Source organism: Orcinus orca, chromosome 3, assembly GCF_937001465.1.
Source record: "Orcinus orca chromosome 3, mOrcOrc1.1, whole genome shotgun sequence".
NCBI classification, from domain to species: Eukaryota; Metazoa; Chordata; class Mammalia; order Artiodactyla; family Delphinidae; genus Orcinus; species Orcinus orca.
The window spans coordinates 55,429,204-55,452,121 of record NC_064561.1 but is presented as its reverse complement, the minus strand read 5'-3'; the positions used below and the strand labels follow the sequence as shown (position 1 = coordinate 55,452,121).

The 22,918-nt window shown below is 46.5% G+C and overlaps 1 protein-coding gene across 1 annotated transcript in view; it reads left to right on the top strand.

Annotated features, from left to right (window-relative positions):
• Positions 1-15,254: 15,254 nt before the first annotated feature.
• Positions 15,255-22,918, top strand: part of GALNT10 (polypeptide N-acetylgalactosaminyltransferase 10) — a 311,914-nt gene continuing 304,250 nt past the window's right edge. The window contains exons 1-2 of the mRNA XM_049707809.1: positions 15,255-15,374; positions 19,876-20,040. The gene's annotated coding sequence lies outside the window, so the exon portion shown is untranslated. The remainder of the gene's footprint in view (positions 15,375-19,875; positions 20,041-22,918) is intronic.

Here is a 22,918-nt window from a genome sequence, read left to right as displayed (position 1 = left end):
CCCCGGCGAAGTCTTAACCACTGGACCGCCAGGGAAGTCCCTAAGTCTAGGCTTTTAAACAGTATAATCATTCAATCAATTGCAGTTCTTGGTCTTCATTCAAACAGTTGTGACTTCGATGTGCATTTGTCTGTCACACAGGAACCATATTCCTAAACTAACCAATTGAGTTGTTTCAGACATTTGTATAACCCTCAGTTTTTCCCTCTATATATGTCAGTGACCCAGGAGGAAAAGGAGCTTCCTCTCCTTCTGGGCTTCTTAATCCCAGTGAGCGTAAAAGGTGAGGTGAGTGGGGAACTGACCAGGAAAGTCAGTAATAAGGCTCCTCATTCATAGTATCTGTAGAATGAGGGTCCTGTACTTTTAAATCTCTAAGGTTTATTCCTTGTGATTAAGGCAAGGTTTTCAAAATAACCCAATGCCTTCTCTCCCCCATCCCTCTCCAAGGCCAGAGGTAGCAAGAAAGAGAAGCATGGACTTGAAAGGCAGACCTCTCCCTATCCAACCATTGATTCATCCTCACTCTCCCCAGATCAATGCTTGGAGCGATTTCTGAGTGACAGCTCACAGAGACAGCATTTTACATTTAAGCCATTCGGGTTTTGAAGCCATTTAAGTTTGTCAAAACAATGCCACCCCCTGCTGTGTCTCTGGCATAATAATAGGGCTGAGCAGGCCAAATCTTGACTCAGCTTGCCTGTGACCATTTGAACGTATGGGGATAAAAGGAGAGAGAGAGGGGGAGGGAGTTCTTTTTTCTTTTCTTTTCTTTCTTTTTTAAATTCTTAACAGATACAGGGAACTTTTGGGTCCAGTTTTCCCTCTGATTCACTGCCATGCACCAGTAAATATGGATCTAAGTAGAGCCCAGTTTATCTTGGAGTATTAAGAATTTAGCGAAGCAAAGAAAATTCACTCTCAGGGTTTAGAGGAAGTTGAAGAATATACGTTTACCTCTATCATGGTGGGGACCCTAAATGCCTTATTCACTGGTGTATTCCACAGATTTTCCTGGTACCTGAGGTGTGGTAGATGCTCAAAAAATATTTGTCGAAGGAATCAACGTTTTTACCAACACCAGCTCTACCACCCACCCCCCCAATGCCGTACGGGCTTTCTCCCCATTAGTCCATTCCTGGTGGTGGTGTCATTCATGCCACTGCCTTGTGCTTCTAGGGAGCTGCTCTGAATGATCCATCTTCATCTCATATCTGAGTAGTTTTCTATCTTGCAGTTGAAACCATTTGTTTGTCAACCCTATATTTGTGTGGAGGGATTCTTTGGGTCAAGCTTCCAATTAGTGACAGGAATGCAAAGATAAGAGACATATGGGAGAGGCCCTTGAAGAGATGACAGTTTGGTAGAGGAGACAGGGATATGGACATTTAAAATCAAGGGAGGGCTTCCCTGGTGGCGCAGTGGTTGAGAGTCCGCCTGCCAATGCAGGAGACACGGGTTCGTGCCCCGGTCCGGGAAGATCCCACATGCCGCGGAGCAGCTGGGCCCGTGAGTCATGGCCACTGAGCCTGCGCGTCTGGAGCCTGTGCTCCGCAAAGGGAGAGGCCACAACAGTGAGAGGCCCGTGTACCGCAAAAAAAAAATAAAATAAAATCAAATCAAGGGAGTGAGCCTGGGCAGGGATGAGTAAAGATGGAAACAGGAAAAAGAGGACAAATCCTCAAGGCAACCTCATCAAAGGGTTTAGAGAAATGACAGCTGTCTAGTTTGTGGGGTTTGGAAGTTAAGAGTGTGGACCTGTGAAAGAACTATAAAAGGAGTGGCATTGGAGTTGGGTACATGTGTTGCCTAGAAACAAGCTAATTAGGACCAGGATCACTCCCCATTCGCACAACCAAAGGGGCTGCACCCAAACTCAGCTCCCCACAGAACTGATGGTTTCCTTCATCTGGTAAGGAGAACTCTAACTTTCTATGGACCCCAAGTTCAAGTGCAGGGTAGCTAGTATCCCAGACTATTCCTATAAGTGGTTGGCACCCCACGTGTGGACTAATGGCACAAAGTAGCCTGTGTGTTCCTCTACCAAGGCTGTTTTCTCACTTTTGCCCTATAAATGGGAGAAGAGCAGGGGGCAGTTTTTCCCTGCTGGAAATCACACCTTAGCTGTGGGCCCCTCAGTGGCTTCTCTCTGTGGGGTATGGAAGCACTAGCTATGTAAGTTTTCCATTTCCCCAGTAAAGCCTGTTTCTTAACCCACAGCCAGTTGAACCCAAACCCTGATGCACAATAGGCAGAGACCAGGAAGAGGTTCCCTTTCCATGATATGGGCTTGGGGAACATACAGAGGTAGGCAGGAAGGGCATCCCAGAGTGAGCAGGACACAAACCAGAAGAAATGGGGAATATGGTAAAGAAGAGGGGACAGCATGTGCTGGGAGTCTTGGGAAGTAGGCCAGTAGGGTGGCTGGAACCTCTTCATGCAGGGCCTTTGTGCAGACAGCTGCTGTCTCTGCCTGCCTTCATCCTTTTTTTTCTGGCAGCAGTACATCAATATTTCTTTGGGGAAACCTGCTTCCCCATAGCATGCAGACTGGCGGGCCTGTCAGTCCCGACACACACTGGGCAGGAGAGAGCTGACCTACACCATAAGAGTCTCTCAGGGATTTCGATCCATGAGCAGAATGACACAGAGACTGAAAACCATTGCACCAACTCACCAGATGGTGTCCCCAGGGAGTGAGTTCATGTTCATTTCTGCCCTGGATCTCAGAGCTGCCTTTGCCGGCCCTGTCCAAGGTCTCAGCCCTTTTTTGTTTTGTTTTGTTTTGTTTTTTATTCTGTCAGCCCCACAGTCTTCCATTAGGCCCCCTTTGGGCCTGAGTTAGCCGTTAGCCTGAGTCAGTCTGGGCTTGCAAACAAAGAGCCTTAACAAACAGCCTTGAACACCAGGCTGAGGCAAAAGAACTGCAGCCCAGGACCCGAGTAGTGTCAGAATCCATGCCCTCCATCTGTCCAGTGCTGGGCAGTTCCCTCACATGGTCCCCCTAAAGTGGCACAGTTGGAGCATTTTACCCACCCTAGAGACACTAAAAGTTGTGATTCAGAGATTCAGGTAGACCTCCCAGCCTACCACTGTGACTGCAGCCTCCTGTTGGGGAAGTTCAATTAGAGAGAGATGTGTTGGTGATCAGGCATGGCTCTTTATCTTCCCAACTCCAAGCTGCTGGTGAAACTTGATAAAGAAATTAAAGTTCTGTGTGAGTGTGTAAATGTATGCTGAAGTGTCCTTGGATAGTATTCCAAGAAGCTGTGCAATTTATTTGTCATTGCCATTTACAAACATTGATCTTACTGATAAAATTCAAACCTGCCACATCCTCTGGTGACCAGCGCTCCTCCCTGGAGCTCTGCCTGGCATCAGGCTTGCCCTGACTCTGCTCTGTGCCTTTCTGGGTACAGTCCTGAGGGTGGGGAGATATTTGATGTGGTCCTGGGAGGAGGCCCTCCTGAGCAAAAGCCTTCAATCTTCAGGTTCACCTGTCTAGAGACAGTGACCTGTACTCGCCTATACCCTCCCCAGATTTTACTCCCCTGAGTAGAAAGAAGGGCACCCAGCATCCCAGGTGCCCATCAACAGACAATTGGATTAAGACGATATGGCATATATATATATATATATATAAAATAGAATGTTACTCAGCCATAGAAAAGGAAATACTGCCATTTACAGCCACATGGATGGACCTAGAGAATATTATGCTTAGTGCAATAAGTCAGACAGAGAAAGACAAACACTGTATGATATCACTTCCATGTGGAATCTAAAAACTAATACAAATGAATGTATATGCAAAACTGAAACAGACTCACCTATATAGAAAACAAACTTGTGGTTACCAAAGGGGAGAGAGAAGGAGGAAGGGACAAATTAAGGGTATGGGATTAACAGGTACAAACTACTATATATAAAATAGATAAGCAACAGAGATATATTCTATAGCACAGGGAATTATACCCATTATCTCGTAATAAATTTTAATGGAATATAATTTGAAAAATACTGAATCACTATGCTGTACACCTAAAACTAACACAATAGTGTAAATCAACTATACTTCAATTTAAAAAAAAAGAAAAAAGGAACCACATTTGGAGTTTCAGAAGCTCAGGAAGTGTTAATTCCAAAACTCTTGAGAACATTGAGCAGATGCTGGGGCTTGATTGCTGGGGCTCTTACTCCTTGGTATTGTGCATAATCAGCAACAGGGGCCTTCTTCCTGAACACAGTGGTTTTTGCTGTCAAGCATAGTTGTCTTGGAGCCTGCTGTCATCTTATCAACCATGCATTCTGTGTGAAGCATACTGGGTAAGGAAATTAAATCCAGGTGAAGGAAGGCAACTCAGGACTCTTTTATCATCCTAGAATCTCAGAGCCAGAAGCAATTTTAAAGGTCATCTATTTCAAACCTTCATCTAATCCCCTCAAATTAAAAAACTTACATACATGGGTACGTCTATACTGAATGCTTCCAGGCACGGTACTAAGTATTTTATATGGATTCTCTCATTAATAGACTTTGAATCCATTCAACCCTCTGTAATAGCCACCAGTATTCTGTCCACTGTACAGACTGGGAACCTGAAGCCCCGAAGTTTCCGTATTTCACTCCAGGTCATGCAGTGAGTAGGTAGCAGAACTTCTTCAGAGATGGTGGCCTGGCAGGTCTCAGCCAACCCTTACTTGTATGTGTGTTTTTTTAATTTTCCAATATATTGTCAGTAATATAAAATAGGGAGTTTGACATTAAAAGTATCCAGATTTCCAGCTTTGCCTGAGAAGTCAGAAGAGCTGGGCACACTGGGCTGTGTGGCACATTTCTACAAGGCAAGCGTGGGCTGCAGCTGAGAAACCATCGCCCCTTCGGACACGAATAAGATCACGTTAGCAGCAGGCTTCGACTTTCCAGTGGCTCCTGACCACACTTGGAGTAAAATCCAAAGTCCTCATAATAGCCCGCGGGGCCCACGGGCCCAACCTCTGCCATTTGCTACGCCCTCATCCTGTCTACTCCCTGTGCTCCCACACCCCAGGGCTCTCTCCAGTGCTTGGACTTAAAAAGCTCTCTCCTCGGGGTCTTTGCCCTCGCTGTTGGCTCCATCCAGAAAGCTGTTCCTTCTACTCTTCTCATTTCTGACTTGTGCTCAGTCTTTAGCTTGAATATTATTTCCCCAGGGAGGCTTTCTTGACCCCGTGGTAGGCAGAATAATGCCTACTCCCCCACCCCACACAAGATGTCCACATCCCAATCCCTGGAACCCGTCAACACATTACCTGACACGGCAAAAGGGACTTTGCAGGTGTGATTAAGGATTTTTTTTTTTTTTTTTTTTTTGGCCACGCTGAGTGGCTTGCAGGGTCTTAGTTCCCCGACCAGGGATTGAACCTGGGCCCTCGGCAGTGAAAGCGCAGGGTCCTAACCAGTGGACCACCAGGGGATTCCCTGATTAAGGATCTTGAGATGGGGAGATTATCCTGGATTATTTTGGTGGGCCCACACAGAGGTTGGCCTGGTTCCAGGAAAGGGTCCTGAGCCAAGGAAGGTGGGTAACCTCTAGAAGCTGGTAAGGCAAGGAAACATTCTCCCCTAGCGCCTCCAGAAGCAGCCCCAGACACCTTGACCTTAGCTCTGTGCGACTGATTTAGAGCTTCACATCCATAACCGTAAGAGAATACATTTGTGTTGTTTTCAGCCACTGTTTGCGTTGATTTGTTATATCAGCAACAGGAAACCCGTACAACCACTTATTCTAAAATACTCCCTTCCCCCTCATTAGTCTCCAGCTTAGGCCTTTGTTAGTGTCCTTCCATGAATTTATCACAACTTGAAATTACTTTGATTGTTTGCTTAGTTTTGGTGCCTTTGGGTGCTAGCCCAAAGTCCCAAGAGGACAGTGTCTAGCACATTCTAGGAGCTTGACAGATATTTACTGAAAGACTAAATTGGTTATTGAATAATTGGCCTCATTATCCATCCCAGGTGCCTTCATCTGAGCACCCTGAGGTTGTAAATGTCCCTGTTTAATGGTGGAACTTAGGATCGAACTCAGCCAGGTACAAGTGTTTCTCTGAAGCATAAGAAATAATCAGAGTTTTAAGGAAATTAGGCAGCAAGCCCAATGACAAAACAGGCAATGAGCCCAATATGAATTCATTTTCTGTTTCCTACATCCTTGCTACTCTCAGCATCACCTGGGAACTTGCTAGAAATGCAGACTACCAGGCCTCGCCTGAGACCTACTGAATTAGAATCTGCATTTTAACAAGATGCCCAGGAAATCCACATGCATACTAAAGATTCAGAAAAGCTGCACTACATAATTGGTTGGGGGGGGGGGCACTTTTCTGAAGGACAGGCTACAGGTATGTTTGCCACAGGCAGGTACAATAAGCATTAGCTACCCCATCACAGCATGAGCGAGCCCATGAGCCAACAGCCCTTTGCTGCCACATTCCATCACCTGCCCCATGTGCTGAATTCTCTGACTCTGCTGATGAAACTCTCAGTCCCATCTCTCCACCCCCAGCCACCTGCCGAGTCTGTGGAGACAGGCAAACAGATCCTGAGTTTTTACCCACAAGCCCAATGAGAACCAGGCCTAATCAGGGGAAGAAGCCCTTCCCACCAATGCTGGCGATGGTGGGGTCTGGCTTTGTGGCATCCTGCCCTGCATGATTGTTCCAGGGAGTGAAAGAAGCTAGAAACTACTGAGGGCCTCTGGGCAGCTGGGTCTGCAGTTGGAGACAGTAAAAATATCAGTAATTGCCAAGAGCTGGGTGGGGAGAATAAGTGGGTGGAGTGCGGGGGATTCTTGGGGCAGTGAAACTCTCCTTTTGATACTGTAATAGTGGCTACATGTCATTATATGTTTGTCAAAACCCACAGAATGCACAACACCAAGAGTGAACCCTGAGGTAAACTATGGACTATAGTTAGTAACCATGGATCAATATTGGCTCATCAAATGCACCACACCAATGCAAGATGCTAATAATAGGCGAAACTGTTGGGGGAGGGACAAAGATAATGGGGCATATGGGAACTCTCTACACTTGGCACTCCCATTTTTCTATAAGCCTAAGACTACTCGAAAAAGTAAAGTCTATTAAAAGTAGTAATAAAAGAGGGGGGAAATGCAGACCACTTCAGTTTCGATCTGGGTTAGGCACTTAAAAACTGGGAGATCTTAGGCAGGTTGTTTAATTCTCAGCCTCAGTTTACTCAGCTGTAACATGAGGCTGTTAATACCCACCTCACAGGGCTGTTGTGAAAGACAAATTAATGCACGAAGTGCCTAGCATAGTTCCTGGCATCACGTAGTAAGCACACAAAAAGTGTTAGGCTTGGAGATTGGGCAGTAGAGGTGGTGTTTGTTTTCTGTAAACACTCAAGAAGCCTTGGAAATTTCATATGCTGGGAAGCTGCTGCTCAGAATTCCCCTTCAGTAGTCTTCAAATGGCAGCTCCCTACAGAATGGATTGTCATACAGAGAAGTTAGAGGGAGGAAGATAAGTTAGCACATTATTCCAAAAGGACGTGGCAGTGGAGGTGGAAGAGAGGTAGTGATGGTGGAGGTGTTGATCAACGGTGGACGTGGAAAGGGGCTTTGGGAGGGGAACAGGGTGCCTTGTACGGAGACTGGAAGTGTGAGTGTGGAGGCAGCCCGCACTGGAATCTTCAACTGGTGAAAGAACTGGCTGGATTCCTGAGATTGTTTACCTCTTCCTCTCTGGCTGAAGGCAGTCCTCCTGTCTGACGGCTGTCAAAGAGTCTTACATAATCTCCTTGCTCTAAAGCAGAAAGAGGATTTTTACGCAGAAATTTACCTGCCAGTTGCACTGCTGCCTTGACATTTTAAGTGGTACCTGCCCTTCTGTGTCGGACATTTCCCGCAAATGAGAAAGTGACAGGCTTCCCTAATGGGCGTTCAGCGTTCAACCCAGTGAGAACCCTGCTAGGGATGGGGAAATGTGGTGCCTGCAGAGACAACGGGAGCACCAGCAGCAAACGTATTCTGAGCAATTATCTTGGTGCCCTCCCACCCAGTCTCCCATGCTCAGCCAAGCAAAGGCTTCAGGAGGAGGGCTGAGTGGATGGGCGCCTCCTCCCCGCCTCCTGCTGAGCCACCAGAGCAAAATACAGCAGGCAAATAGAACTGCCTTGCAATCGGCACGGCCGAGCTTCAGGCAACACAAATGCTGGCCTCTTAGATTTAAAAATAGATGAAAAAACATATTGGCATCAGACTCTCATAGGAGAGAGAACCGTAAAGGTCATGGCGACCCATCTCGCCGTCCCGTGATTGAATCCCCTCTGTGACTTTGTTGCCGTGGACTTCCCTGGCTATGACTCAAGCTTACATCCAATGATAGGGGGCCGACCCCTGAACCAAGGCTACCTGGCCCATTGGAGGATTTAGAGCCGATCCAGTAATTTAACTGGAGAATTCAAAACCCAGATGAGAAATTTTGCTTGCCCTAAGTCACCCAGTGAGCTGGAGGCTGACCTTCCTGGGTCTTCTAGAATGCAGTCTTTTTTTCTCCCTCCCCCCGACCAGGGATCGAACCCGTGCCCCCTACAGTGGAAGTGCCGTGCCTTAACCGCTGGACCGCCAGGGAAGTCCCCTAGAATGCAGTCTTGAGCACGTTCACTAGGCCTAACATAGTAGCTAAAAGGTGGGTTATGAGGTCAAAACTCAGCCTCTGCCCTGGGTCAAGCCATTTTTCTTTTCAAGTTCCAGTTTTCTTGACTAAAATATCAGGGCAATAATAGTACCTAACTTACTGGGTTGTTATAAGGATTAAATGATAAAATTGATACTGAGTGCTTGGCCTGGCATATAGCAAGTATACAGTACTAATAGCTGCTAAATATAATTAATACTGATTCTTCTTCCGTTTACCTACAATTCCAGTTGAACATTAGAAAGTCATATTTACCATCCTGACTCTTTACTGCTCATCATTTGGTTCCGTTTGGACCCCAGCATCTCAGAGAGTCAAGATGGCTGTGAACTTCCAGGAAGACATCCTGTCAGGAAACAGCCCAGGATAGACAGGGGCGTCCCCTCTTTACCAATCTTTGCAGCCCTGCACCCCACCCCCCAACCACTCATCTCTTTGAGATTGAGATCTGTGCACATTGCAATCTTTGAGATCTCCTCTGAGATTTCCATAAGAATACCAGTTATCAACACCTCGGATAGTGTACAAGTGATTCCGCATCTCTAGATATCAGGGAGGTGTCAATTCTTTGACACAATGCCAGCGTGGCTAAGATATTTGGGAGCCAAAGGTTTCCCCCCTACCCCCGAGACCAAATTCTAAGGGAAATTGTACAGACAAGGGAATAAAACAAACAAACCAAGAATAAAACCTCCCAGATATATAGCTTTCATTCTCCTCTTTCCACAGAAAACCCACTGCTTATTAAAAGTTTGAGATGGAAAAACAAAGTTGGTAGCCATTTCAAAGAAAGTGATTGGAACCAAGTAGGCACATTTCGTGGGACAGGCTGATCTGCCGGCTCCATCTCTGTGGCACTGTTACAATTACAGCTATTCTTGTGGATGCAATTCATTATGGACCCATTATTCCCAAGAAGCAGAGAAGAGCAAAAATCAAAGATTTATCATCTGGTTGTGGTACGTAGAAGACAGCAGGCTGCCTGCTGGGCACATGCCGGGTGGCCATCAAAAACCAGAGATCAGGGACAAATATACACTCCACTGAGCTCCTGCATCCACCCAGATGAAATGATACCATTTGCAACAAGGAAAGAAGGCTGTTGGCCTTCTGGGCAGTTTCCAATCAGCTGGCCAACAGAGGAGAAGCTGCTGCTTGCAGAGAGAGGGGGATACTACCCTCACTCCCAGAGCTCAGAGGAAGGAGGACCGTTACCAGTGTGGAGCTCCCACTCTGGGCCAGCGCTGTGCTAGACATCTTACATGTGTGGGAGAGGTACTGTTAAACCTTATTTAGCAGAGGACAAACCTGAGGCTGAGAGAGGTTCTTTAGGACTCTTTCGGTGACAGAAACCCAACTATGACCAGCTTAAATAAAAAAGGGAAGATATTGGCTCAAGTAACTAAAAGGTCTAGGGGTAAGTTGGTCTTCAAGTTCAGCTGGATAGAGGGGCTCAAAGATGACACTGTCCATCTCCTGCCTTGGCTTTCCCTGTCCCTCTGTGTTGCCGTCACCCCAGATAGGATTTTCCTCTTGGTTGCAAGATAGAGGCTACAAACTCCTGGCTTCATTCTTCTAGTCTGGCAATGTCAATAGAGAAAGAACTTCTCTTCCTTAACAGTTCTAGTAAAAGTCCCAGAAAGGACACCCACTGGTCTGTCATGGGTCACGTGCCCGTCTCTAATGCAAACCCTGTGGTCACTGTAGGTCAAGTCCGTCCGACTTGAAGTTAATGTTCTTGACTATGTGCAAAAATCTTCAGGAACCTCCGTTCTTGCCAGGAGATGAGGTAAAGTTTTTTTGGAGAAGGTAGCATTTGAGGAATGCATCAGTCAGAAATTTGGGGCTGTAAATGACAGAGATCCCACTCATACTGGCTTAAACAGAAGTAGAGGATTTTTTTTTTTTTTTCTGTCTTATGTAACCAAAAAAAAAAAAAAACCAGGGAGAGATGGAACTGTAGGCACAGGCTGATCCAGGGACCCGTGTCGGCAGGACTCACTCTCCGTCTCTTGGTCCTTCTCTTTTCTGTGGGAGCTGTGTGAGCACTCGAGGCTGACCTTCTCCTGGCTTAGCCACCCTGCTGGAAAAAGAGCATTATTGTTTCAGGAATTTCAACAGAAATCCCAGATCTGAGTCTTATTAGACCATTGGAGCCATGTGCCCATCCTGGTGGCCAGAGATACACTGATTGACAGTCCTGCAGTCAGAGGAGCAGGTAGACTAACTTCACCAGAAGCATCTAACTTAGAATGAAGGAGGATGTTTATCACTATAAAAGCAGGTTGCTAGCACCAACAGAAGGGATAAGAGATTAGACTGATAAGACCCATCGATGGCTGCATTAGGTATCTATTGTGTTTAAGAAACCACCTGAAAAGTGTTACTTAAAACAACGACTATTTATTTAGTACAGGATTTTGTGGTTGGCAGTTTGGGCTCACTCATGCATCTGTGAACAGACACACGGTCTGCTTGGGGCTGACCGGTCTAGGGCCCTTGGTTGAGCCATCATTTCTTATTCACAAGGTCTCTCAGCTTCCAGCAGGCTAGCCCCAGCTCATTCACACAGAAGCAGAAGGTTTCCAAGAGAAACAAAAAGAGTACAAGCACTTTTCAGGCCTTTGCTTGCATCCCATTTGGTAATATCCCATTGGCCAAAAGAAATCACATGGCTGAACCCAGAGTCAGAATGGGAGGGCACGCAGAGTTATAGGTGAGGGGACGTGGATTCAAGGAGGGGAAGAATTTGTGGCCTTTTTTGCAGTCTGGCCATTTCAAACAGCATCAGAATAGTCTCTGCCACATAACAGACACACCAAGCAAATAAACTCTTGTCTAATAAGTGATGTGATTAGGATGAGGAAAGAACAAGGAAGGCCTTCAGGCAGAGGAAATAGCATCAGCGAAGGCCCAGAGATAGTAAATAGGGGTTCATTTGCAGTGAGCATGTATGCTGTGGTTAAAACATGGAATAGAGGAAGGAGTGGCCCTTATGGGCCATATCAGGGTAAGCCGCCTTGGGTGCTGAGTTTAGGGTTTGGACTCTATTCTGTGTGTTTGGAACAGTTGTTGAAGGTGTTTGAGCAGTGACATGATTCATCTAGCAAGTCCAAAGCAGGGTTTTGAAGGGTAGCTGTAGGTGGGGGACTCCTCTGGCAGACAAAATCCTGGGGAGGGAGGAGGAACATTGACATCCTTGAAGGCACAGAAGCAGAGCAGCTGCAGCGTCCACTGTGCTCCAGTGGGTACCACAACTGAGTTTCGAGCTCATTTCGCCTTGGCATATCCCAGATAGTGAGCTTCCTCCTGCCTCCCTCAGGCTGTGAGTACTTGGAGACGCTCTGTATCCCGAGTGCCAGACAAACACGGGTTGCTTCCCATATCACCTTGTATGCAGCCACCCCCAATACCTGGGATCAACTGCCTGTTGATCCTCCCACCCCAGATGTTTCTTGGTGGGTTTTTAGTGCACCAGAGCCTCCTTGGGAGTGAGATTTCAGCTCTAAGTTCCCAGCTACTGCTCCGTTCTGAAATCCAAACTTCCAATCACAGCTAACTTGTTCCTGTCTTTGCCAGCCCCTCCCATGTGATGCCGGCAAATACCAAAGACCTGAGACCCAAATAAGCATGGAGTTTCTGTGCAGAGCCTCCCCAAGCCCAGTCACAAGCGCAGCAGGCTTTGAAACCGGCTGTGATGGATTGTTACTGTCTCCTGATTTGCCTAAACATGCGTCTCGCCTCTCAGTGCTTTGCAGTGTGGACTTTTTGTTTGCGTGTTTTAGCAAACGAAATAAATGTTGGAAAACAAACCCACAGGCCATGTGGTTGTCTTTTGAGAAATAGTAAGCCTCACGTTCCTATACCCAAACGATATCCCACAGCAATCCTCACAGCAGCGCTGCAGATTAACCATGGCATGGGCTGCGTCCACAGACCCCAGCTCACTGAGGCTGGACGTGGCTCCTGCAGCTTTCAGGGGCAGGATTCGGAAACTGCAGGCGTCTGGGTTGCTGCCGTGGCTCACTCATACCCAATTTCCACCTAATGGTGTCCTCTGGGAAGGAAGGCAAGAATCACAGCATACAGTGTAAGGCCTCGTTCTGACCACTGTGTATATTTAAACTCATTCAGTCTTCCCAAGCCCCCTTTGAAGAAACTGAGGCACAGAGAGGCTTGAGGATCTGCTAAAATTCACACAGCTTTGATGATAATGCTTTCTTCATAACTACATATTCAAACTTAAACAAAACTGAAGCTAAAAATAAATAAGTGAATTTTTTTACTTTTAATAAAATGAGTTTATGCAACTGGAAAATTTGAATATCTTTTACTAGAAAGAGCAGGAGAAAGCTCAAGCATGACCTTTGCATTAGCCCTTCAAGACCCCACCCACCGGCCTCCCCTCTCTACCACTGCAGAAGTGTAGATTCCCTACTTTGGGGACCCCCAGAGGTCACCCACACCTATTCCTATCACATCCCTTCTAAGGTAAATAACACTCATAACTATTCATGTTTCTTTCTTTCTCAGAAAACGTGAGCTCATCAGCATTTAGTACAGTACCCGGCACATAGCAGATACTCAACACTTGGTTGAAGACCAAGACTTAGAAGGGTCCCTAGTCTAGCCAGAACTCATAATTGCAAGTGACTATGAGTAAGTCATTGCCTGGTCTGTGCCTCCATTTTTCCATAAGGAAAATTTTAGACAGCAGGTACTACTGATTAATTTTGAGTGGTGGTAAACTCAGAGACATTATATCTATGGAATCCTGAGCTCAGAAGCCAAAGACGGAGAAGAGCATGTGTGCTAGGCTGCACGTGGGAACCAGACTGCCTGGCGCCCCCGCGCATCACTGGTTCTGCGTCTGGAAGTGAAGGCCCTCCCTCAGTGCTCATGCTGTGGGTCTGTGGCTGCCACCTGCGGCAGGGAGGTGTGATTGAGTTAGCAATGGCGCTCCCCTGAATCCCTGCATCATCCAAAGGCTGCCAGGTGACAGCTGGCATCTTTGGCTGCCACAGTGGACCAGGCAGTGTGTGCTGCTCCAGGCTCCCAGCTGTCTCTCTTAGGGAAGGACTGGTGAGGATTGCCTTCCTCCTGCTGGGTGTATTGGCTGGTAACACTGGGCAGGTGGGTCGGGGGTCATCAATGACACTGCCTTAAAGAAGGTCATATCCCCAACATGGGAGCTGGGGGTTAGGGTGGGCAAGGCAATCACCTGGATTCCTGACATCCTCATCTGAGGTCTTCTGCTGCCCGGTGCCTTCTGGGTAACCTCCAAACCACTGATTTTAAGTCCCAGTTCCTTCCTCTGCTACGTGGGGCATGGTATCTGATTTCCCTGAGCCATGGGTTCCTCACTGGAAAAAAGGAGAGGAGGGGTGAGAGAAATAAGAATAGGTACCTGGCAAGGTTGTTATAAGATTCCAAGATAAAATATGTCACCTCCATACTCTAGCTAAACACCTGGACTCCTGGGTACCTACTCCCTTTGCGGTCACTGGCCCTGATAACCCATCTAAAAAGTGCCCTCAATCCTTCCCTGTCACTCAATCCTGTTCTATTTTCTCTGTTGCACTTACCACAGTCTGTTTAATTAAGCTCTTATTTAATTATTTGCTTGTAAAATATGTACTTTTAAATATTTGTTTAGAATATTAAGTTAATTAATCGTTCAGTTGTGTGGTCCTTCCTGCCTGGAACACAAGTCCCATGAGGGCACAGGCTTCCCCAGTCTTGGTCACTGCTGTTTTCCCAGCACTTTAGGCAATGCCTGGCATCTAGTGGGCATTTTAAAAATAAAATTTCAATAAATGAATGCTGAATGAATGATTGTAACTCATTTCATAAGCTCTAAAATGCTCCTTAGAAGTTATGGATTTTTATTACTCTTAAGGTCAGACCAAGAGCTGCAAATGAAACAGATATCCATGAGTTCGGGTGTTTAAGAGACAAGCTAGAAGAGTCTACCAAGAAGATTCCTGGGGTACAATGCCAAGTGCACCCCCACTAAAGTGCACAGAGATGGCCCTCGCCAGAGTTATCATCATTTTCATCATGGTCACCATTTATTGAAAGCTCGCTGTCTACTTGGCACTGCATTAAGAGGAGGAAAAACTATGACGGTAAGAAAAAATACTGACTTGCTCTTTAGATCATCTATACGTTTGAACGCACTTACACATGTGTTTGAAGTTGAGTTCCTTGGGAGTAGTGCAGACTGAACAAAGCAGTGGTATACGGAGATGCCAGCAGCCAGGTAACACATGCATATTCTCAGTTAATCCTCAGTGTTGTAACTTCTCTGTATCAGTCAGCTATGGCCACAACCATGGTAGTTTGTGCATAACAAACTACCCCTCAAAACCCAACGGTTTATATTAAAGAGCATTTCATGCTCTAGGTTCTGAGTCTACAGGCCAGTTTGGGAGGGGCTCAGCTTCAAGCCATAGGTAGTCTCCAGGCTGTTGATGGTCTCTAGTCTTTTCCACCTGTGTCCTCATTTTCCTTAGACAAGACACTATAATATTCGTGTTCTTTCCATGGTAGGTCATAGATGCAAGAACCAAGCCAAACCTTGGAAGCACATTTATGGCCTCTGCTCACACTAAGTCCTTATCGTTCCATTGGCCCAAGCAAGTTATATGGCGAAGCCCAACATCCATAAGGTAAGGAAATATATTCCTGTGCACATGTGTGCCCTGCAAGGTCACATGGAAGACCGAGGGTGTGAAGAATCAAGAACAACAATCCCATCTACTACAGCCCAACTTTACCCCATGGTGAAGCCGAGGCTTCAAACAGTTAAGCTATTTGTCTAAAGTCACAAGTGTGTGTGGAATGCATCTGGGTTTTTGACCCAGCTATGTCTGACACCAAAGCTTGTGTGTTTAATATGCTGAACTCTGCTAAATGCAAGGTGAGCTAAGCCCCACAGGGAAGAGGGTCCTGGAGTTCAGCCTCAGAGGCTTCTCCTCCACCCAGCACAGTGTAAGAGCACCCAAGTTAACCAGAGATCACCTGTCTGGTCAAGGTCATGCCATGGGTCAGTGTCAAGGAGACCCTGGAACCCTTTTTTCCTGCTCTTTGCACCATTCTCCCTGGGTAGAATCATGTGCTCTTGGCTTTAAAATGTTACCTAGAGGGTAATATTTTAAAATATTACCTAGAGGGTAATATTTCTCTCTGAGAAATGTTACCAGAGGCTTTTGAAGCAGGCCCAGGAGACTCAGAGGTGACAAATAGTTCCCTTTTCACTTCCTGGAAATTTCTCCTAAATGTGCTTACTCTGCCAACCGTACCTGCAAAAGGAAGAGGCGAAGTTTACACCCAGCTGTTACCATGCAGCCCATCCAGACACCAGCACGCCCGGGCAACTCTGGCTGCTTTTGCAATGGAATCAAAGTGGGGGAAAATAATCAGCAGGGGAGCAAACTCTTGTTTAAATGCAAATACCTTTGAGAGGAAGCAACTGAGGGAAAGGAGATTATGAAAACCCCAGTTAAGAACACAGAGTTGGGACGAAGGCTGATAAACCATGGCAGTCCCCCAGCGGGATTGTCCCTGCTCCATCTCCCGTCAAAGTGGGACACTCGTTTCCAGAAGCGATTTGCCAATGGTACACATCCCAGTCACCCCTAACAAGACTCTTAGAATGGAGCGGAGCGGACTTCCCGATGGGCAGAGAGCCTGTCAGAGCCGAGGGATGCTGATGGAGGGCTGAGCTGGTTTGCACTAGAATTTAAAGTGAAGGAAATGAAGGTTGAGAACTGGGGCCCAAGAGGGAGGTTTCAGAAGGCAATGTGGGTACATCTATCAGGCTCCCCAGAGAGGAGGATGCCTCAGGGGATGTGGATGGTGGGGAGGGCGTCTGGAAGCTCAATCAGAGGCAGCAATGCTTTAGAGCTTTCTAATAGGAATTATAGTAGATTTTCATTTGCTAATCTTGTTTTTATTAAAAATAAAACTATCCATTTTTAGCTTAAAATGTGCTGAAGCTCGAGGATTTAACCACAAATGAGATTATATTTTATAATTATATTGCATCAAGGATTATTTTGTCCTGTAACCTTTTAAAAAGATACATTCCAACTAAAACTCATTTTGTAGCTGATCTCAGGGAAAGTGGGCAGAGACGGGAGGCATGGAGTGAGGGGAACAGCTGCGAACACTCAGAATCACCCCTGCCCCGATCTGAGCCACTGTTGGACTGTGGGTGTTATGCAGGCACATAGGTAGAGGTTCTGTGCATCATCTCAAAACACAGTTATCTGTAAGCACTGCAGGAAAAGACATGGGAGAAAAGCAAGGATTGTGGCTCCAGGGCAGCTCACCATCCAGGCTGTGAGTTTCTAGAAGGATTCCTGTGACTTGGCAAAAGGGCACCAAACTAAGTGTCAAAAGACCTGAGTTAGAGTCCCATCTTTAACATAATAAAGCCGTGCAACATTGGGCAAGTCATTTCACTTTTCTTAGCCTTGGCCTCAGTTTCCATACCTGTAAAACTGGGTGGTTGAGAGTGCTTGAGAGTGCTAAATAAGATGACCGGGGTTTTCCCCATCATTCATTGAGCACTTAATGGTTACAAACTGAGGCTACCAACTGAAAAACTGTGGGCCACATCCTGGCAGCAGCCATGTCTTATTTGCATGTTTAAAAAAATGAATGTGAGCCAGTATTTTAAGATTAGGCAATCTCACATAAAAATCCAGATTTCTGGTTTCTCTTGAAAAAGAAAAAAATCAGATCTGGCAACACTGAGACCTACAGTGTTACAGTCAGCTGCAGTAAACTGACGCATTTGGCCTCAATCCCCACTGCTCCACGTGTCCCTAATCTCAGGACCAAGCGTCATTTGCCCATTTATCAGAGAAACTATGTGTTATCTTACTGTATGATAGAAATTTGGAAAGCACTGTGTATTTATTCCTCACAATGACTCTAAGCAGCAGGCATTCTCTTTGCTCCCATTTTACAGATAAGGAAACTGAGACCTCTTGCTTTTCTGCCTAAATAGAACTATCCATGCTTCATGTTGATTGGCACTTGCTCAAGGCCACACAGGTAGTAAGTGATAGAGACCAGATTTGATTCCAGACTGCCTGCCTGAAAGCCCATGCTTATAACTACTTTGCTACCCTGCTGGTCTAGAAAAGACACCCTTAAACATGTTAAGTTTATTCAGATCACAACACTGAGGTTCAGGGAGATGGTAGCCCACCTGAGTTTCTTTTTCCACCTCTCACTTGTTGCTAGAGATAACTGACCTGCACAAGGATCAAAGCCATGAATGAAAAAGACTGAGAAAATGAGAGCTGAAGGGGCCCAAGGAGATGATTCAGTCGGAGGTCTGCATTTTAAGAAGGGGAAACAGACACTTGGAAAGGTTAAGTGACTTGCTTGTGGTCACATATTGCTTAGAAATATCAATGCTAGGACTAGATTAGGAAAATGAAGTGAGGAAATTATTTAGCTTGCCAGATGTATTTTAGGCTCCCAAACTCACTTAGGTTGCAAATGTGTGGATTTTCCAGTACAAATGTGTTGAGAGGCAGTGAGAATTACTGGGGAGTTGCCTCCATTTTCCCCTTTGTTCTTGATAGGAATCGTCCCCAGAATCTTACCAAAGCAATAATGTAGCCTTTTGGAGACATAGAATGTCAGAAGAACAAATGTCATCATCTACAGCAATCATTTCATTTTACAGGTGAGAAAACCAAGACCCATAGGTGAGGGGACTTGTCCAAGACTGTTGGCACAGAGCTAGACAGGAACCATTCCCTGCCTCGCGTTCCGAGCTACATCGCTTGGTGCTGGTTCTGCCGTTAGATTCTCACCTGCTCGGCTTGAGTTTCATCTTGGGAAGCATTTTAATGATGTTGTTCAGAGGCTCTGCACCTCATTCCTCAGGGGCTCACGATGGTCTAAAAAATGCTCACAGCTGGATTAATAAGAGGAGCAGCACCTCTGAGTTCCTTCACTTCGGCAGGAGGGAAGGAAACGCAGCTGTTTCCCTCTCCACATCCCAGATGCTCCCAGGGAGGTGAAGATGGTCCTCGGTTTCCTTTGCTTTCCCGCCTGACCAGAATTATGTGCTGGGCATCTAGATGCCTCCCCCTCAAGCAGCCTTCCCTTACTCCCCACTGGAGTCAGCCTTCCCTCCTCTGAGCCCTGTCGGCGGAGAAGCTATGGCACACTTGCAGACTAGATATTGCTGATCCCCTCAGCGATGTTAGAAGCTGCTTGAAGGCAAGGACCAAAGCTGATTCATTTCTGTCCCCGGCTCCCAGCAGCGGTGCACCTTGCCCAGTCATAAAACCAGTTGCTGCCATTTATTCCAGGATTGCAATAGACCAAGTTCTGGGCTAAGCACTTTATCCTAAAATGGCATATTTTATCTCAGTGAATCCTCGAAGCCACTCTGCAAGGAAGGTATTTCTATACACGTTTTATGGATTAGGACACTGAAAGTCAACCAGTTTACAGACTTTATTACAGCATTAATAAATTCAAAACTCCCCATTATGTGTTGCTCTCCTTCCCTCACCCTTCACCGTCTACACTCCTCCAAAGTCCTCAAACTTACCCAGCTTCCTTCTGCCTCAGGGCTTCATCTGAACAGATTCCTTTGTCTCCATTATGCCCCCATTTTCCACCCAGTGCAGCCTCTCCTAACCCTCCTAACTCTTCATGCCCTCTTGGAATTTGCTCTCATAGCTTCCCTGACTTTTGGTTCATGGCATTTGCCACATTTTGTAATTCAATATATTGTGGGATTATGCAGTTCCCTTCTGTCTCCTCCATCAGTATAAGCTCCTTGGGGACAGGCCCCATATCCGTTTTGCTTGTCATTTTGTCCCCAGTGCCTGGTTAAGTGCCCAGCATAAAGTAGGCGCCCAGTAAACATTTTTTGAAGGAATGACCATCTGACTTTAAAGCATATGCCCTAGTTACCATGCAAAGCAGAAAAAGTAGATGCTCACTAATGACTGTATCAATGAGAGAAGAGATGGAGGAGATGATCGGCCACAAGGTGCCAGCTAGGAAAGAGCAAATACTCGGCTAGTAGAAAATATGAAGACCCAACAGGCGGCTGGTTCACTTTCAGCAAAGTAGGCTTCCTGTATGGCGATCGTGAAAATGATTTGCTCTCCCACTTTCTCTTTTCAGTAACTGCTGGGAGCCCACGACTAGAACAGCCGTCAACTGCAAATGAAGGAACAGCTCAGCTCATGTCAGAACGGAGTCTTGAAGGGCGTCTCTATTACTTTCTCCAAGCACTTCACACCCAGCCTCCTGGAAGGGCTGCTCCATCAGCCCAGCCCCTGAAATCACGTGGGTGATCTTTTTTTTTTCTTTTTTTCCAAATTGCGTTTTCAAACTTTCACTTAAAGGAAGATGACGGGTGGGAGTGTATGACCTGAAGTGACAGGAAAATCAATAGCAGCCTTTCAGAGTCATTCTGGATAAAAGGCCCAGGGGTCACATGATAGAAAGGAAGGGGAAGGGAGGGACAGTGGGGAATCCGCTGCAGGCCTCCCAGGTCTTCTCAGAAGGTGTGCTCCCTTTGCCCTGGGGGTGGGAAGAAATCGGCACACACAGATGAAAGGGGTGGCTAGATAGAGCCCCAAGCCTAAAGCTTATGTATTGAGTCCTAGAACGTGGAGGCTGGGAGGCACCTGTGAAATGGATCACATCCTAGCCCTTCGTTTTATTCAATATATCTGCCAAAAGCCCAGTAAGTCAGACTTACTACCCACAGTAAGTCAACCTAGGGGCCAGACCAGGACCCTGGGTTCCTGATTCCCACACCAGGGTCTTACCGTTACATCAGGAGAGTCCAATGTGTGAGGCACAATAATGGCCCCCCAAATACGTCCATGTCCTAACCCCAGAACCTGTGAATATGCTACCTGACATGGCAAGACTTTGCAGATGTGATTAAGTTAGGATCTTGAGATGGGGAGATTATCCTGGGTTATCTGGATAGGTCCAGTGTAATCACAAGTGTCCTTACGAGAGGGAGGCAGGAGGGTCAGAGTAAGAGGAGATGTGATGACAGAAGCAGAGATGGACCCAGGCAGCCTCCAGAGGTTGGAAAAGGCAAAGCAAGGGATTGTCCCCCTACAGCCTCCAGAAGAACCATAGCTGCCAGCCTATTTTAGACTCCTGACGTCCAGGACTGTAAAGTAATAACTCTGTGTTGCATTAAGACACTAAGTTTGTGGTGATTTGTTATAGGCTGCAATCAGAAAGTAATACATCCTGTGATGCCACTCAACCCACATGCTAATCCTGCAAATCCCCCAGAGACAGGAAGAGTCAGGGAGTGCATCCATACTTGAGTGGCAGTATGTCATAGTGATTAGAGCACACTCTGCAGAAACAAGCCCAAAGACCATCCACAGGAGAATGGATAGATACATCGTACATACTCACACACTGCAGAAAAGCATACGACAGTTCAAAAGAACAAACTTCTGAAACATGCAACGACATGGATGAAGCAATGACATTGGAGAGAAAGAAGCCAAGACACAAAAAGATTATGTAATGAATGATTCCAGTTGCATAAAATTCAAGCACAGACTGGGGACTTCCCTGGCGGTCCAGTGGTTAGGATTCTGCTCTTCCACTGCAGGGGGCACGGGTTCGATCCCTGGTTGGGGTACTAAGATCGCACATGCTGCATGGCGCAGCCAGAAAAAAAAAAAAGAAAAAAAAAATTCAAGCACAGACAAAGCAAATCTATGGTGATAAAAATCAAAAATGGTGGTTACCCTGGAGGGAGAGTATCAAAGACAAGAGTGATAAAAAGAGCCAGCTGGGACTGGAAATGTTCCCTATCATGATCTGCTTACATATGTATACATACCTAAAACTCCACTGAGCAGTGTGCTTAGGATTTGCTCACTTTCCTATAAGTTATACTGCAGTTTAATCTCAGCTCCATCGTTGCCTGTGTGACTTTGGGCAGGTTACCAAGCTCATCTGTGACTGCATTTGTCATCTGTGTAATGGGAATATTAACAGCTCCTGCCTCATAGAGTTGCTGTGGGTTAGTATATATAAAGGGCTTACCACTGGGCCTGACACATGGTAAGTGCTTCCTAAACCCTGCTCATTTTTCCTTGGGTGTGAATGCAGGGGTGAGCTGGAGCCAGTGCCCACCTGCACATGGGAGCCGATCTTGTGCCTCACCTCCCAACTCCACAATCACACATTATGCTGGAAGCACAAAAAAAATCAGCTGTGGTGGGAGTATTTATACCCCCACTACTGGCCAGAGCAACAAGTCAGTGCCTCTTGTGTTGCCTTGTTTGGAGAGCCCACATACCGCTGTGTACATGGCTGACACCAGACCTTCTCTGGACAGTGTTTCACTTTAGGAAAGGGGAAGAGAAGATGGGGGACCTGTGGTGACAAAAGCAGGACCTGCCACCTCCTCTCCACTCCTCACTGGCCCAGGAGGCTGGAAGGCGCTCAAAAAGCCAGCCTCTAGAGACTTGGGTATGGGCCTCGTGATGGCATCAGAGTCCCCCACCAATGTCTCTTTTCTCTTCTCTCACCCCTGGGCTTTAGCCACTTAACCCAGCCTTTCAGACCCCATCTCCCCTTAATATGTGCCTTGTGAGAGGCCTGGCCCACCTTCCCACCCATCCTCTAGCACCAGGGACCCCTCCAGCCAACCCCCTCCCCAGCCCTCAGAGAACTTGCCCAGAGTCACACTCCCTGTTCCTTCTCTGCCTGGAACCAACTGCCCTCAGATCCTCTTTGAATCAGCTCTTTCTCATCCTTAATGTCTTAGCTCAAAGGTCACCTCTTCAGAGAAGCCCTCCTTGGCCTCACTCTCTCACTCTCCATCACGCTACTCATCACTGACTGAAATTCTTGTATGTGTGACTGTCTGCCTATTTAGTGTCTGATTCCCAACTAGGATGTTAATTCCAGGATACACACTATTTTCATCATCCCTATTCTATATATCAAGAAACCGAGGACTGCAGAAGTTAAATAATTTACCCATATGGTCACAAAGCCAAGAAGTGACAGAGCTGGGATTTGAACCCATACAAGCCGACATGCTTAGCTGCTCTGTCATGATGGACTGCCAGAAAAGCAGGGCAGTGTAGGCAACTGGTGAGTCCAGAGAGAAGTCAGGTGAGCAGGAGCCTAGGTTGGGTGTAGGGGGTGAATAAGGGGCACACCTGCC